The sequence below is a fragment of the Gorilla gorilla genome, chromosome 6 (assembly GCF_029281585.2).
Source record: "Gorilla gorilla gorilla isolate KB3781 chromosome 6, NHGRI_mGorGor1-v2.1_pri, whole genome shotgun sequence".
Classification (NCBI taxonomy): domain Eukaryota; kingdom Metazoa; phylum Chordata; class Mammalia; order Primates; family Hominidae; genus Gorilla; species Gorilla gorilla.
In genome coordinates, this window is record NC_073230.2 from 90,229,821 (window position 1) to 90,244,932 (window position 15,112).

Consider the following 15,112-nt stretch of genomic DNA (forward strand, 5'->3'; position numbering starts at 1 on the left):
AGCCTGCCTTTTGGGGAATTAGACAATGAGGGAATGGCCTTGCCGCAGAGAAAGAATGAAAACCTTAACAGGAGATGCTATGAGGAGAAGAAGCCAAAAACAGAGACTATCCCTAAAAAGACCTTTCCATTGGAATAAGCCTCAGCTATTCTTTTCATATCATTGCAATTAACATTCCTTATGGAACCTCAACCACCACCCAAGCCACACAGACATGCACATACACACACACTCTGCAAATGGAATCTTGGGAATACAAAGCAAAAACGTGAGGGCATTCATTTACCTCCCACGTTGCTTATGTGCTGATTGTCATAATTCTAGAGTGATAATATTTGCTTTAAGTACAACACTTGCAGAATCTTTGCACTGGCCTGAATTGAACAGGAGTTATTTCTATGATGCTCCCACCCTTGTGGGCTGATATTGATAACTAGGTGATACAAAGGGCTTTTTGGTCCTCTTAGCACAAATTGAAAGTGACCCCTCTGAAGTTTTGTTGAATCATCAATCATCATTATAAGCGTATGCCTTTAGAAGACTATTTTGACAAATCTAAAATAGAAATGGCTTTGTCAAAAGCTAGCACATTGACCCACTCTGTGATCAGTATCTGAGCTGACGGATTGGAAAAGAATGAAATTGAAACTCAATTTCACAACAGGCCTTACTGTTGGAAGAAATGAGAAGCAACCAGGAACATAAGTGGCAGAATGAGGGGGAGGGCCTGCCCAGCACATTTTCACATCTTTTCTAGTACCTATGGAAAGAACAGAAAATATGGTTTAAGAAGTTCTGGTTGTGAAATAAGACCTTGGAGGTCATGTGAAATAGTTTAATGATCTAAAAGCTCATCTTGAGCCCTATTATATTATGATCACTTTTATTCCAGACAGAACATCCTAATCCTTGGACACAAGAAATATTGAATAAGGATTCATTATGGAAATGGATCCTGTTCTTTAAGTTACTATCCAACCCATTGGATGGCAATAAATTATGTCATGAGATCCCCAGTCAATGGAACTTCCCCATCTTTAGAAGTCAAGAATTTTTTGCTCTTTGAAAGACATTGTTAAGAGAATACAAAAACAATTAAGCAAAAGACTGGAAAAAATATTTTCAGATTACAGATTTGACCAAGTACTTTTATCCAGAATATATAAAGAACTCTCAAACTCCAGCACAAGAAAACAAACAACACAACTCACAAACGGTAGAAGATTTAAACAGGTGCCTCACCAAAGAGGAGCTACAGGTGGCTAATAAACACAGGAAAAGATGTACAACATCATTAGATATTGGAGAAGTGCAAATTCCAGCCACGGGATACCAGTACACACCCACTAGACCATCTAAAATAATAAACAACTGAACACACCAAGTGTTAGCAAAGATGTGGAGAAACCTAAACGCTCATCTATTGCTGTAGGAATGTAAAATGGTACAACCACTGTGGAAAACAGTTTGGTGCTGGAAAACAGGTTTTAAAAAATTAAACATATGCTAGCATTTCCAGCCATTCTATTCCAATATATTTACCAAAGGGAAACGAAAGCTACCTTTATACAAAGACTTGTATGTGGATGTTGATAGCAGCTTTATTTGGAATAGCCAGGAAGTGGAAGCAATCCAAATATTCACCAATATATGTGTGGATAAGTAAATTGTGCTAAATACTCAGAAATGAGATGGAATAAACTATTAATATATGCAACAACACAGATGAATCTCAAAACAATTATGATTGAGGGAAGGCAGAAAAAGAAGAGTAGTACTCATTATTCCACTTATGTGAAATTCTACAAAATGCAAAACAGATCTATATGTCTATAGGGACAGAAAGCAAATCAGCAAGGGAGGGTGGAGAACTGGAGAGAGTCTGGGAGGAATTACAGATGGCCAAAAGGAAACTTTTAGGAGTGATGAAATCTTAGTCCATTTGTGCTGCTATAAAGGAATGCCTGAGGCTGGGTTATTTATGAAGAAAAGAGGTTTATTTGGCTCATGGTTCTGCAGGCTGTACAGGAAGCACAGCGCCAACATCTACATCTGGTAAGGGCCTCAAGCTTTTTCCACTCGTGGAAGAGGAGCTGGTGAGGGCAGAGATGACATGATGAGAGAGGAGGCAAGGGAGATAGGGTCTTTTATTTTTTGTTTGAGACCAAATCTCACTCTGCTGCCCAGGCTGGAGTGCAGTGGGGCAATCATAGCTCACTGTAGCCTCCAACTCCTGGGCTCAAGCAATTCTCCCACCTCAGCCTCCTGAGTAGCTGGGACTACAGGCATGAGCCACCATGCCCAGCTAGTTTTTTAAAACATTTTTGTAGAGATTGGGTCTTGCTCTGTAACCCAGCCTGCAATGCAGTGGTATGATCATAACTCACTGCAGCTTCAAACTCTGGGACCGGAGTGATCCTCTGCCAGAGTCTTTTTAGCAGCCAGCTCTTGTGGAAACTAATAGAGTAAGAACTCACTCATTAGCCATTCATGGGGAATCCAACCCCATGACCCAAACACCTCCCATTAGGCCCCACCTCCAACACTGGGGTTCAGATTTCAACATGAGGTTTGTGAAGACAAACATTCAAACTATAGCAGATGGATATAGTCATTATCTTGATTGTAGTGATGGCTTTATGGATTATACATCTGTAAAAATTTACCAAGTTGTATGCTTTAAATATGTGAAGTTTATTTTATGTCAATTATACCTCAATGAAACAACAAAAATAGAAAAATAAATAAGCCAGTGATCACAAAAGAAGATATAGAAATGACTAGTAAGTACATGAAAAGGCACTCAACATTATTAGTCATTGGGGAAATGCAAATCAAAACCACTACACACCAATTCAAATGGCTAAAATAAAAAATACTTAAAATCCTGAGGGCTGATGAGCACATGAAGCAATGGAACCCTCATCCATTGCTTGTAGGAATACAAAATTATACAGTCATTTAGCAAAACTGTTTGGTGGCTTCTTATAAAGTTAAACACACATTTGCCATATGACCCACCAACCTCACTCCTAGGTATCTCCCCAAGAGAAATGAAAACATTTGCTTACACAAAAGCTTGCACACAAATGTTCATAGAAGCATTATTCAGAATAGCCAAGAAGTAGTATGTTCCAAATATCTATCAACTAGTGAATGGATAAACAAAACGCGATACATCCATACCATGGAATACTACACAGTAATAAAAGGAAAGGAACTGCTACGACATGGATGAACATTAAAAACATTACACTAAGTGAAAGAAGCCTACATAACATGTAATTCTGTTTATAGGAAGTGTCCAGAAAAGACAGATTTATAGACAGAAAGTAGATTAGTAGTTGCCTTGGGCTGGGCTGGGAATAGCAATTGATTGCAAATGAGCGCAATGGTCTTCTGGGGGCAATAGGAATGTTCTAAAACTAAATTGTGATGATGGTTACTAAAATTATTTACTAAAAACAATTGAAGTGCACTCTTAAAACAGGTGAAATTTATAGTGTGCAAATTATATACTAATAAAACTGTTTAAAAAAAAGGTGATATATCTAGCCTGGGCAACAAAGTAAGACCTCATCTTTAATAAAACTATAAAAATTTAGCCAGGCGTAGTGATGTGCTCCTAGTCGCAGCTACTTGGGAGGCTGAGATGGGAGGATGGCTTGAGCCCGGGAGGTTGAGGCTGCAGGGAGCCATGATTGGGCCACTGCACTCCAGCCTGGGCAACTGAGTAAGACCCTGTCTCAAAAGCAAAATTGTTATCACCAGTAGCTGGAATGTAAGGCCCCAAGAACACCTGGTGGGATAACACAGTTATACATAGATATGTGTCCATGTGATGTAACACAAAGAAATGATTGTACAATTGAGATCATGTACATGAGATCACATTTTTGTACATAGGAGAATGTGTAGATCTAAATAATGCAAGCTTATGATATAACCATACATATAAGTTAACAGATACACCTGAAAAATTGTAATTGTGCATTTGAGATGACATATACACAATGAGATGACATTTATTTTGTTCTGTTTTGAGACAGGGTCTTGCTCTGTTGTGTGCAGGATGGAGTGCAGTGGTGCTATCACAGCTCACTGTAACCTCAAACTCTTGGGGTCAAGTGATATTCCCACCTCAGCCTCCCAAGCAGCTAGGACTATAGGAGCATGCCACCACACTTAGTTAATATTTTTAATTTTCATAGAGATGGAGTCTTGCTATGTTCCCTAGGCTAGTCTTGAACTCCTGGCCTCAAGGGTTCCTCCCATCTTGGCCTACCAAAGCACTGGGATTACAGGCATGAGCCACTGCACCTTACCATGAGCTGACATTTGTAATGGCCTGGCATGGAGATGTAATATAATTTTAGTAGAAGAAAAACCAATAATACATTTTCATCTATTAAGCATTAATTTATTTCCTCCCTTCTGACCATAGAGTCCTGGCTTATGACATGAGTAACCTATTTTCTGCTCTGAACCATCTTGTCTTATTACTCACTTTGACCTCAATAAAAAAAACGTAATCGTTAAGCCTTCTGTGGCTCTCAGACTCATAAACTCGTAGTCCAAGGCCTTGTTTATGCAGCATTGCATTTATTCTGGGACATTTCAGGTGAAGCCAAGAAGATTTCTTTCTGAGACAAGATACTTTCAATAAAACTGCAAAGAAGAAAACCACCACCTCTTAAAGAAGTACATTGGGTAAAGATATAGAAATTTTAAATGTATATATTCTTTACTTTCTGCAAGAGGCCAAGGCCAGGGCTGGAGCTGAGTTAGTAAAAATCCACGAGGAAGAACAAATGAGCAATTTTCAACAATTCATTTGGACCTTGACTGCTTTTTTTTCAAGGTTAAGTAAAACTGATCCTTAGAGAAACTTCCTGACATAATATAGAATAAACCAGCTACATAAACCTGTAAAAGTAATACAAGTCTTTTACAACATTCATTCTCCCTCCCTCCCTCCTTTCTTTCCTACCTTCCTTCCTCCTCCTCCTCTTCCTCTCTCTCTCTCCCTGTCTCTCTCTCTCTCTCTCTCACACACACACACACACACACACACACACACACACTCTCTCTCTCTCTCTCTCTCCCTCTCTTCCCTCTCACCCACCCTCAATACAGTAAATCTGTGAAAGAATCCTCCTGGGTGATATTTCCTCATCTGTAAAATGAAGACTTGCATGATCTCTAAGGCCCATGAGAGAGCATCTGCTTCAAAATGCTATGAGATACACTGCTCGGTTGATCACTGTGGTTCTAGCAAAGCCAAAACTAGGCTATATTTTAAAACTCAGACTAAAAACTTGCATGGTATTGTGCTATGCAATGTCAGAATGTTGAATAATTTTTAAAAATCTAGTAAAGCAATCTGTTTGTAAGTTCTGGGCGACACCAGGGTGCCGATGTCTTAGTCCATTTTCTGTTGCATATAGCAGAATACCCGAAACTAGGTAATTTATAAATAAAAGGAATTTATTTCTTATAGTCATAGAAGCTGAGGAAGTCCAGGGTTGAGGGACTGCATCTGGTGAGGGCCTTCTTGCTGATGGGGACTCTCTGCAGAGTGCCTGGATGGTGCAGGGCTTCACGTGGGGAGGGGGCCGAATGTGCTAGCTCAGATCTTTCTTCCTCTCCTTCATAAATTACGGCCACCAGTCTCACTCCCATGTCAATCCATTAATCCATTAATCCATGAATGGGTTAATCCATTCATGAGGACAGAGCCCTCATGATCTAATCACCTCTTAAAGACCCCACTTCTCAACACTGGTGCATCGGAGATTGCATTTCAACATGAGTTTTGGAGGGGACAAATGCTCAAACCATAGCGACTGGTTTAACTGACTTTTAAACATTGATCAAAATTCCATTCATATCAATGAACATCAACCCTGCCTGGACATTAGAATCACCCAGGGATTTAACCAGTCTGAGGTTGGAGCAATGAGGTGTTTTGCTGTCTTTGGTGCTGTGATTGTTGACTAGTTCAGGCTATGCGGTCAGGCTTCAGAACTCCTAATTTATACTGTACCAGTATCAAGATGTAAACAGGCTGAAGTCCAAGCTTCACATACTTGAATATTTGGATTTAGCTGGTTCGGGGTAGGTCCAGCCTAAATCTGAGACAACATCAGGGAATTAGAAATTTTTCTTCCCTGAACCCCCAGGTCTGCCAACCCCTGGGTGGGGTCACTATGTGAATTTTTTTTAAATGGCCACTTTTTGCAAAGCAAATATATTTTCAATATGTTTAATTACACAAGCAGTACTCACTCTTCATAGTAATTTGAATAATTAAGTGCTAAATAGATTTTAAAATAATAGTCCCTTCCCCGTTTCTACTCTAACACAACTTCCTGGAGGCCTGAGATAAGTCACCTTAACAGTCAGGAGTATATATATCCTTCCATTCTGTGTATTAAAATACATGCACAAACATATACAAATATATAAACTCATATATCATGGTTTTGTAATTTTCTGTTTGTGATCTACGGAAAACAGATATTTCTGTATTAATTTTTTTCTGCAGTGTTCTTTATTCACTCAATCTGTATCATGAGACTTCGGGAAAACCTGGTGGATTAAATACCCTCCTGCAACCTCACTGAAAGTGGCAGAAAAGGGATTAAAATGGATATGAGCTGCAAGGATAAAGAGAACTGCAAAGGAGAAGAGAACAATAACACCTTAGAACAATAAAATCTCAGAACTGGAAAGCAAATGGACGAGCAGAAATTGTCTTAGGAGATGAGAGAAATAAAAACTGGACATTGGAGAGAGGCCCCAGTCCACTTCCACTGCTTTTTTTTTTTTTTGAGACGGAGTCTCACTCTGTCACCCAGGCTGGAGTGCAGTGGCGCGATCTCGGCTCACTGCAGCCTTCACCCTCCAGGTTCAAACGATTCTCCTACATCAGCCTCCCAAGTAGCTGGGATTACAGGCACCAGTCACCATGCCCAACTAACTTTTGTGTTTTTAGTAGAGACAGGGTTTCACCATCTAGGCCAAGCTGGTCTCGAACTCCTCACCTCGTGATCCACCCACCTCGGCCTCCCAAAGCGCTGGGATTACAGACTTAGGCCACCGCGCCCAGCCTTTTTTTTTTTTTTCTTAAGACAAGGTCGTGCTCTGTCACCCAGGAGTGCAGTGGTGCAATCTCGGTTCACTGCCACCTCCGCCTCCCAGATTCAAGCGATTCTCATGCCTCAGCCCCCCTAGTAGCTAGGATTACAGGCATGCGCCACCACACCTGGCTAATTTTTGTATTTTTAGTAGAGATGGGGTTTTGCTATGTTGGCCAGGCTGGTCTCGAACTCCTGACCTCAAGTAATCCACCCACCTCAGCCTCCCAAAGTGCTGGGATTACAGACATGAGCCACTGTGCCCGGCCCACTGCTTTCTAATACAAAATCTCAGATGGAGGCACTGGGGACCCAGACACTTCTCACAGTGGGTGTGGAGGTCAGGCTGGACACTGGAAGACCAGCTGAGACACTGCAGGAGAAGCGCTTGGATCCTCAAATGCCATTCCCCAGTTTGAACTGAATGTCTGTGCTCCCTCCCCAGTAGAAGACTAGAGGAGTAGTTCTCAAAGGTGAGCCAGTAGCCCAATGCCTGGAAGGCTTGTCCAGGGGCAGATGGCTGAGCCCCACCTTTCAGAGCTTCCGAGGCAGCAGATCAAAGGCAGGCCCCAAGAGCTTGCATTTCTAGCAAATTTCTAGGCGCTGTTGATGCTAGTGCTGATTACACTAGATATTTACACTCCGATTCTAGGCACAGGCACACAAGACACAGTTAAGTGTGCTTCTTTTTCTGGTTTTGTGTTTTTGAAATTTATTTTAGAGACAGGGTCTTGCTCTGTTTCCCAGGCTGGAGTGCAGAGGCACAATCATAGCTACCTGCAGCCTCTGACTCCTGGCCTCAAGTTATCCTTCCAGCTCATCCTCCCAAGTAGCTGGGACTATAGGCACGCACCACCATGCCTGGCTAATTTTTAAAATTTTTGTAGAATGAGGTATTGCTATATTGCCCAGGATGTTCTCAAACTCCTGGCCTCAAGTGATCCTCCCGTGTCGGCCTCCCAAAGTGTTGGTATTACGGGCATGAGCCATCGTGCCTGAACAAGTGTGCAACTTCTATACAGAGAGCACGAATAGCATGAGCATCTACTTACCTATTTTTTTTTCTTTTTCTAGAGATGGAGTCTCACTATATTGCCTGTACTGGTCTCAAACTCTTGGCCTCAAGCAATCCTCCCGCCTCAGCCTCCCTAACTGCTGGGATTACAGGCATGAGCCCCTGCACCCAACCCCAGCATTTCCATACCTATGTACTGATTAAAGAGACCCTCAGCCACTTCCCCCAGTAGGGTCATAGAACCTTAGACACCTACCCATAAGGTGGGAGATTGAAAGATTCTCTTCCAAGGAATCTGATAAGCCTAAAGAAAAAAAGCATGTCCTGTGTATTGATAGTTGAGGTCCCTCCCAGTGAAGGGGGCCAGTACCCCAGCTGAGCTTCTTCCCCCTGGACAATGGAACCATCTGGGAAGCTTTTAAATATATGAATGTGAGGGATCCAGCCAATTCAACCACATACTCCAGGGACAGGGCCCTGGCATTTGTGTTGGTTTTAAAGCCTCCTTGGTGATAAAAGCATGCTGCCAGGGCGGGCTTGGAACCACTCCTTTGTGGGAAAGATCACCAGCCAATAAGTCACAGCCACATAGACCGGAGGACTTCTGAGTGCTTCATTCCCAAGCATGAGTCTATAGTCAAATATCACCTCATATTGAGGAAGCTCTACTGTGAAAGTCAGAGACCAAAATAAACAGAAGAAAGGAAGAGCTTAAAGGAAACAATGCAAGGAGCAGAAGAAACCTTCAAGTGAGATCTTCAGAGACTTTCTTTAAAAAAAGGATAGTACATCTATGAAGCAAGAACAGGCAATTACAAAAGGACATTCAGAGAACAAGAAAACAAGTTAAACATTTTGTAACAAATAAAATCTTCAATGGAAGGTTTGGAAGCTAAGTTGTGGAACTCTCCCTTATTTATTTATTTATTCTATTTATTTATTTATTTATTCTATTTATTTATTTATTTATTTATTTATTTATTTATTTATTTATTTATTTTTGTTTTAAATAGAGACAGGGTTTCGCCGTGTTGCCCAGGCTGGTCTCAAACTCCTGGGCTCAAGCGATCCTCCCACCTCAGCCTCCCACAGTGTTAGGATTACAGGCATGAGCCACCATGCCCAGCCAGAGGTCTCCTTTCAAGCAGAACAGACAAAGGGAGAGAGATGGAAATTGGAGAGTAGGTAAGAAAATTAAAACATCACTTGGGGGATCCAATACCTGAATAATAGCTATTCTAGACAGAGAACAATGAAAATGGAGGGGGTGGTTATTAAAGTAATAATTCTGAAGAATTATTCCCCAAGTCATTTGGTAGTGACTTAGTGCTGGTGATGGGGAGATTGAGAAATTATTGCAAATGGGTAGAAGGTTTGTTTTGGTGATGATGGAGATACTTTGAAATTATGATGGTTGCACAACTCTGTAAATATACTGAAAACCATTGAATTGTACACTTTACATGGGTGAATTTTATAGTATATAGGTTATATCTCAATAAAGCTATTTTATACATGTCCCCAGAGATAAAGGACATAGGGACTTAGATTGAGGGGGGCCACCAAAGGCCCCATGCAAAATAGACCTTCAGTAAGGCACGTAATAATGTAATTTCAGGATACTAGAGGCAAAGAGAAGTCCCCAAAGCAAAACTTCCAAGACAGTAAAAATTCACATAGGAAGGATCAGGGATTAGAATGGCATCAAGTGTCTCAGCAGCAGCACTGAACTCTACAGGGCAGGGGAGTGATGCCTTCATAATTCTAACAAAAATCTAAAACTAGAACCACCATAGAATCCAGTAATCCCACTACTGGGTATTTATCCAAAGGAAAAGAAATCAGTATATCGGAGGGATACCTGCATTTAAATGTTGATTGCAGCACTGTTCACAACAGCAAAGATATGGAACCAACCTAAGTGTCCATCAACGGATGAAAGGATAAAGAAAATATGGTATACCTGTCTCCACACACAAAAAAATTAAAAATTATCCAGGTGTGGTGGTGCATACCTCTAGTCTCAACTACACTAGGGAGGCTGAGGCAGGAGGATCTCTTGAGCCCAGGAGCTGGAGGCTGCAGTGAGCTATAATCACGCCACTGCACTCCAGCCTGAGCAGCAGAGTAAGACCCTGTCTCTAACAAATAAAAAATAAGAAAGGAATTCAGGCTTTAGATCAAACAAACCTGTGTTCACTACTAATCTTATAACTTGAGCTGATGATCTAAAAACAGATTTAATTTCCTTTTCCATAAGATGGCACTAATCATATCTTTTCATGGGGTCGTTATATTAGATGACATACTACTTATTTGTTAAGTGATGATTGTGGGACTTGGTACACAGCAGCACTCACTATTATTATTAGTGTCACGATAAAAATGAAGAGGTCTAATAAAGTGACGAAGATGATACATTTGGTGATTCATAAATATCAGACTTGTACATGCTCAAAGTTCAGTTTTCCCTTTATCATACCAATACTGTGTCCACACACAAAAACCCTATTTCTTATTTTTCTTTCATCCATGCTGAGATGGATTTTTCATTCTACTCACGTTCTTTTGGGAAAAGGCCTAATAGCTTATATCTCTATCTGTAGCTATTTCTGAAATGCAGCTTCAAGGTTTGAAAGACTTCTCTCTTATCGGCTTCTCATTGTTAAACATCATACTTATGGCATCTGGAAAAAATTCAAGTTTAGTTTATAGATGTGACTTGTCTACACCAGGCATATATATTCATTCAGAGAGGGGCAGAGAGGTAGTGTGGATTCAGAAGAGGATTCTAGGCATTCATAGCAATTCATGCTTTTAGAGTTTGTCCTTGTCTAAGTTGCAATACTGAAAGTGTCCCCAGCAAAATAACTGGTTAATGTTGTGGAAGCAATTTAGGTACAAATGTGTGTGATCAAGAGTTAGCAAAAATGCCAGGTGCAGTGGCTCATGCCTGTAATCCCAGCACTTTGGGAGGCCGAGGCGGGCAGATCGCTTGAACCCAGGAGTTCGAGGCCAGCCTGGCCAACATGGCGAAACCTCATCTCTACTAAAAATACAAAAATTAGCCAGTCGCGGTGGCGCAGGCTTGTAGTCCCAGCTACTCAGGAGGCTGAGGCAAGAAGAATTGCTTGAACCTGGGAGGTGGAGGTTGCAGTGAGTTGAGATTGTGCCACTGCACTCCAGCCTGGGTAACAGAGTAAGACTCTGTCTCCAAAAAAAAAAAAAAAAAAAAAGAGGTAGCAAAAAACACCCCAAATAAGAGTGAGTGGGCCAGGTGCGGTGGCTCATGCCTGTAATCCCAGCACTTCAGGAGGCTGAGGTGGCCAGATCACCTGAGGTCAGGAGTTCAAGACCAACTTGGCCAACATGGTGAAACCCCGTCTCTACTAAAAATAAAAAAATTAGCCAGGTGTGGTGGCAGACACCTGTAATTCCAGCTACTTGGGAGGCAGAGGCTTGAGAATCGCTTGAACTTGGGAGGTAGAGGTTGCAGTGAGCCGAGATCATACCACTGCACTCCAGTCTGGGTGACAGAGTGAGACTCTGACTCAAAAAAAAAAAAAAATCCTAGCATTTTGGGAGGCTGAGACAAGAGAATTGCTTGAGGCCAGGAGTTCAAGACCAGCCTAGGCAACATAGCAAGACGCCTTTTCTCCAAAAAAAAAAAAATTTAAATCTTAGCCAGGCGTGGTGGCACATGCCTGTAGTCCAAGCAACTTGGGAGACTGAGGTGGGAGGATTGCTTCAAGCCAGAAGGTCGAGGCTGCAGTGAGCTATGATTGCACCCTGCACTCCAGCCTGGGTGATAGAGCAAGACTCTGTCTCTTAAAAAGCAATACAAAATAAAAATAAAATTTAAAAAATGGGGCTGCAACAATCCTCAGATATCAGATCATGCAAAGCGTTAATGAAGAACTATGTGACAGCAGCTGGGCTTGATTCTGAGGGCACTGGGAAGCCAGGAAAGGGTTTTAGGTGGGACAGTGGTCATGTGATGAGATTTGCTGCGGTTTCCCCACTCTGGCTGCAATAAGGAGGGGCCCAGGGTGGAGGGAGGTGATGAGGGGTTGCCTGCTGCTTGGGGAGTGGCCATCCTCAGTCCCTGTCTGGAAACTGTCCTCACCCAAAGTCACACTGCCTCCCCAGGACAGCCACCTCCCATGACTGGCTCATGGGACAGTCTGAAGATTCAGGCCCCATCATCTCAGGACAGATAGCCCTGAGGGGACTGCACTGCTCCAGAGCTTCTGCAGAATGTGCTGAAGCATTTGTTGCAACTGCCTTGTAGTTTAACTCCTTCAACCTTCATTCTCCCACTGATGATGGGCTCTACGCCTCCCCAGTCAACATCCTGCATGCACATCTCAGACTCAGAGCCTATTTCTGCAGAGATGGACTTAAGACAGTTGGCATCAGGAGCTGTCCAAGAAAGCTGACTCAAAAGTAGGCTATGGGGCCGGATGCAGTGGCTCACACCTAAATCCCAGCACTTTGCGAGGCTGAGACAGGAGGATCGCTTGAGCCCAGGAGTTCTAGGCTGCTGTGAGCTATGAACACGCCACTGCACTCCAGCCTGGAAAACAGAGACCCTGTCTCAAAAAAAAAAAAAAAAAAAAAAGCCGGATATTTGGATCCCAGCCCCCCAGGTGAGGCTGCGCCAGTGGCAAATGGGGTGCTGGTAACACCTGGTTGGCTGTAGTGATGCAAGGGTGAAACTCACACAGGTGGTGAAGGGAAAGGGGCATTCTGGCTTGGGCAATCTCTCTGGCTTTTGAGAGGTTAAGGGAATGAAGTAATATTATAATGAAATGAATGATCCCAATGAAATGAGATGCTTTTTAATGAGCACCCACCGATGCCTTGGAGGAAGATCATAAGGGTCGAAGTGTGAAATGCAGAGGGCCTTCTCCATAGCATAGAAAGAGACTCTTATCTCCTGCAGCCAGAAAACAGGAAAAGTCAAGCCCAGGTCTTCACTGTTCGATTAGCCCCAATCCTCCAGAGTGGACTGTATTCTCAGTTCCAGCAAGTCTGCTGAGTCAGCTCAGAGCCTGAAAGGGAAGGGATGGGACCCTGAGGATTGAGATGGGGTCACCTGGGTTGATGCACTTGAGCATCTTGAAGCCCCAGACCCCTCTAAACCCCTCTAAACCCCCTGACCCTGCAGCAGGAGCCCACCCCTTCCTTGTTAGAGGCTGCTGGAAGACTGTAGAGAAGTGTCAGCTTTTCAGGGTGATGTGCACACCAGTGAGGAGGTGCCTGATCTCCCCTCCTGGCACCAGACAAATGTCAAGGATCAAGCCATCACAGCGCCATCTGAGGAGGACTGGACCTGCTAAGGAACCAGAGGGATTGTACCCATGGGGTGAATAGTATGCATGGGATTGGATTCTTGGGGTGCTGGACCAAGGGGAAGGATTGGATGTGGAAGAGTTTGTTGGTGTGAAAACACTGTCCCGTGTATGTATACTGCATCGGACACCCTGCAAAGACCCCTGGAAAGGGTGCTAACGTGCTGCTAGGATAAATCTTGAATATTGGAGAAAGTAGAGGCTCACATTAAAGGAAGCAGAAATGTCAGAACTACTGTGGCAGATGATGAACAAAGATTCAAAGGCTCAGAAGTGACAGTCCCCAATGAACTACTTGCATGCAGAAATCCAGCCTAAGACAGTAAAATTTAGGATATCTAAGAAGGTGTGTTTATTTTAATAGCATGGGGTTAATTTGCTCCATTCTTTTTTTTTTTTTTTGAGACAGAGTCTTGCTCTGTCACCCAGGCTGGAGTGCAGTGGTGCAATCTCGGCTCACTGCAACCTCCACCTCCCAGGTTCAAGTGATTCTCCGTCTCAGCCTCCCGAGTAGCTGTGATTACAGATGTGCATCACCAGGCCCAGCTAATTTTTATATTTTTGGTAGAGACGGGGTTTCACCATGTTGGCCAGGGTGGTCTCGAACTCCTGACCTCAGGTGATCCACCCCTCGGCCTCCCAAAGTGCTGGGATTACAGGCATGAGCCACCACGCCTGGCCAATTTGCTGTGTTCTTTTGGAAACTTCTGTTGTTATTGTTTGTGTTGTTGTTTTAGGGACATGGTCGCACTCTGTCACCCAGGCAGGAGTGCAGTAGTGCGAGGATAGCTCACCGCAGCCTCAACCTCCAGGGCTCAAGCAATCCTCCCACCTCAGTCTCCTGAGTAGCTGAGACTACAGGCATGCACCACCATGCCTGGCTAATTTTTAAGTATTTTGTAGAGGCAAGGTCTCACTATGTTGCCCAGGCTGATCTTGAACCCCTGACCTCAGGTGATCCCTCCACCTTGGCCACCAAAGGTGCTCAGATTACAGGTGTGAGCCATTGCAGCTGGCTGAAAGTTTTTAATTTATAAGAAACTTTCTATCTCAATTCACTAGAGGAAAAATACCCCCACCTCCTTTTTTGGCTCACGATCATTTTGAATATGAATTTGGTGAAGGAAATATTTTTTCCTAAGAGCTTTTACTAAGCAGATTGTTCAGTTTTTCTTTTTCAGAGAAAGCTCTCTGCCATATCTTTCTTGAGAACAAATTTGCTTAATTCTTACCTCCCTGGCTGGTGAAAAGATTCACCTTGGATAGCATTACTGCTTGGTTTTCATGATTCAGTTTTCCTGGCTGGGCCATGTAATTTCTCTCCTTGTAATTTTCCTTGATATGCTGTGTGATTCACATACTAGGCTTATTTTTAGTCATTTCCTTGTGTTTAGGCTTCTGGGGAACATTAGTGTTTTACTAATGGTGTTTTGGACCACGCCAGATCATAATACCAATACAACAATACAGTAATAATCAACACTGAACGTAAGCTTCGTCTGCATCTGGCACTGGTCTAAAGGCTTCCATTCTCATCTCATTATACTCTCACAACAGCCTTGTTTGTGGAATCCCAATCCTATAGATGAGAAAGCTGAAAGGTT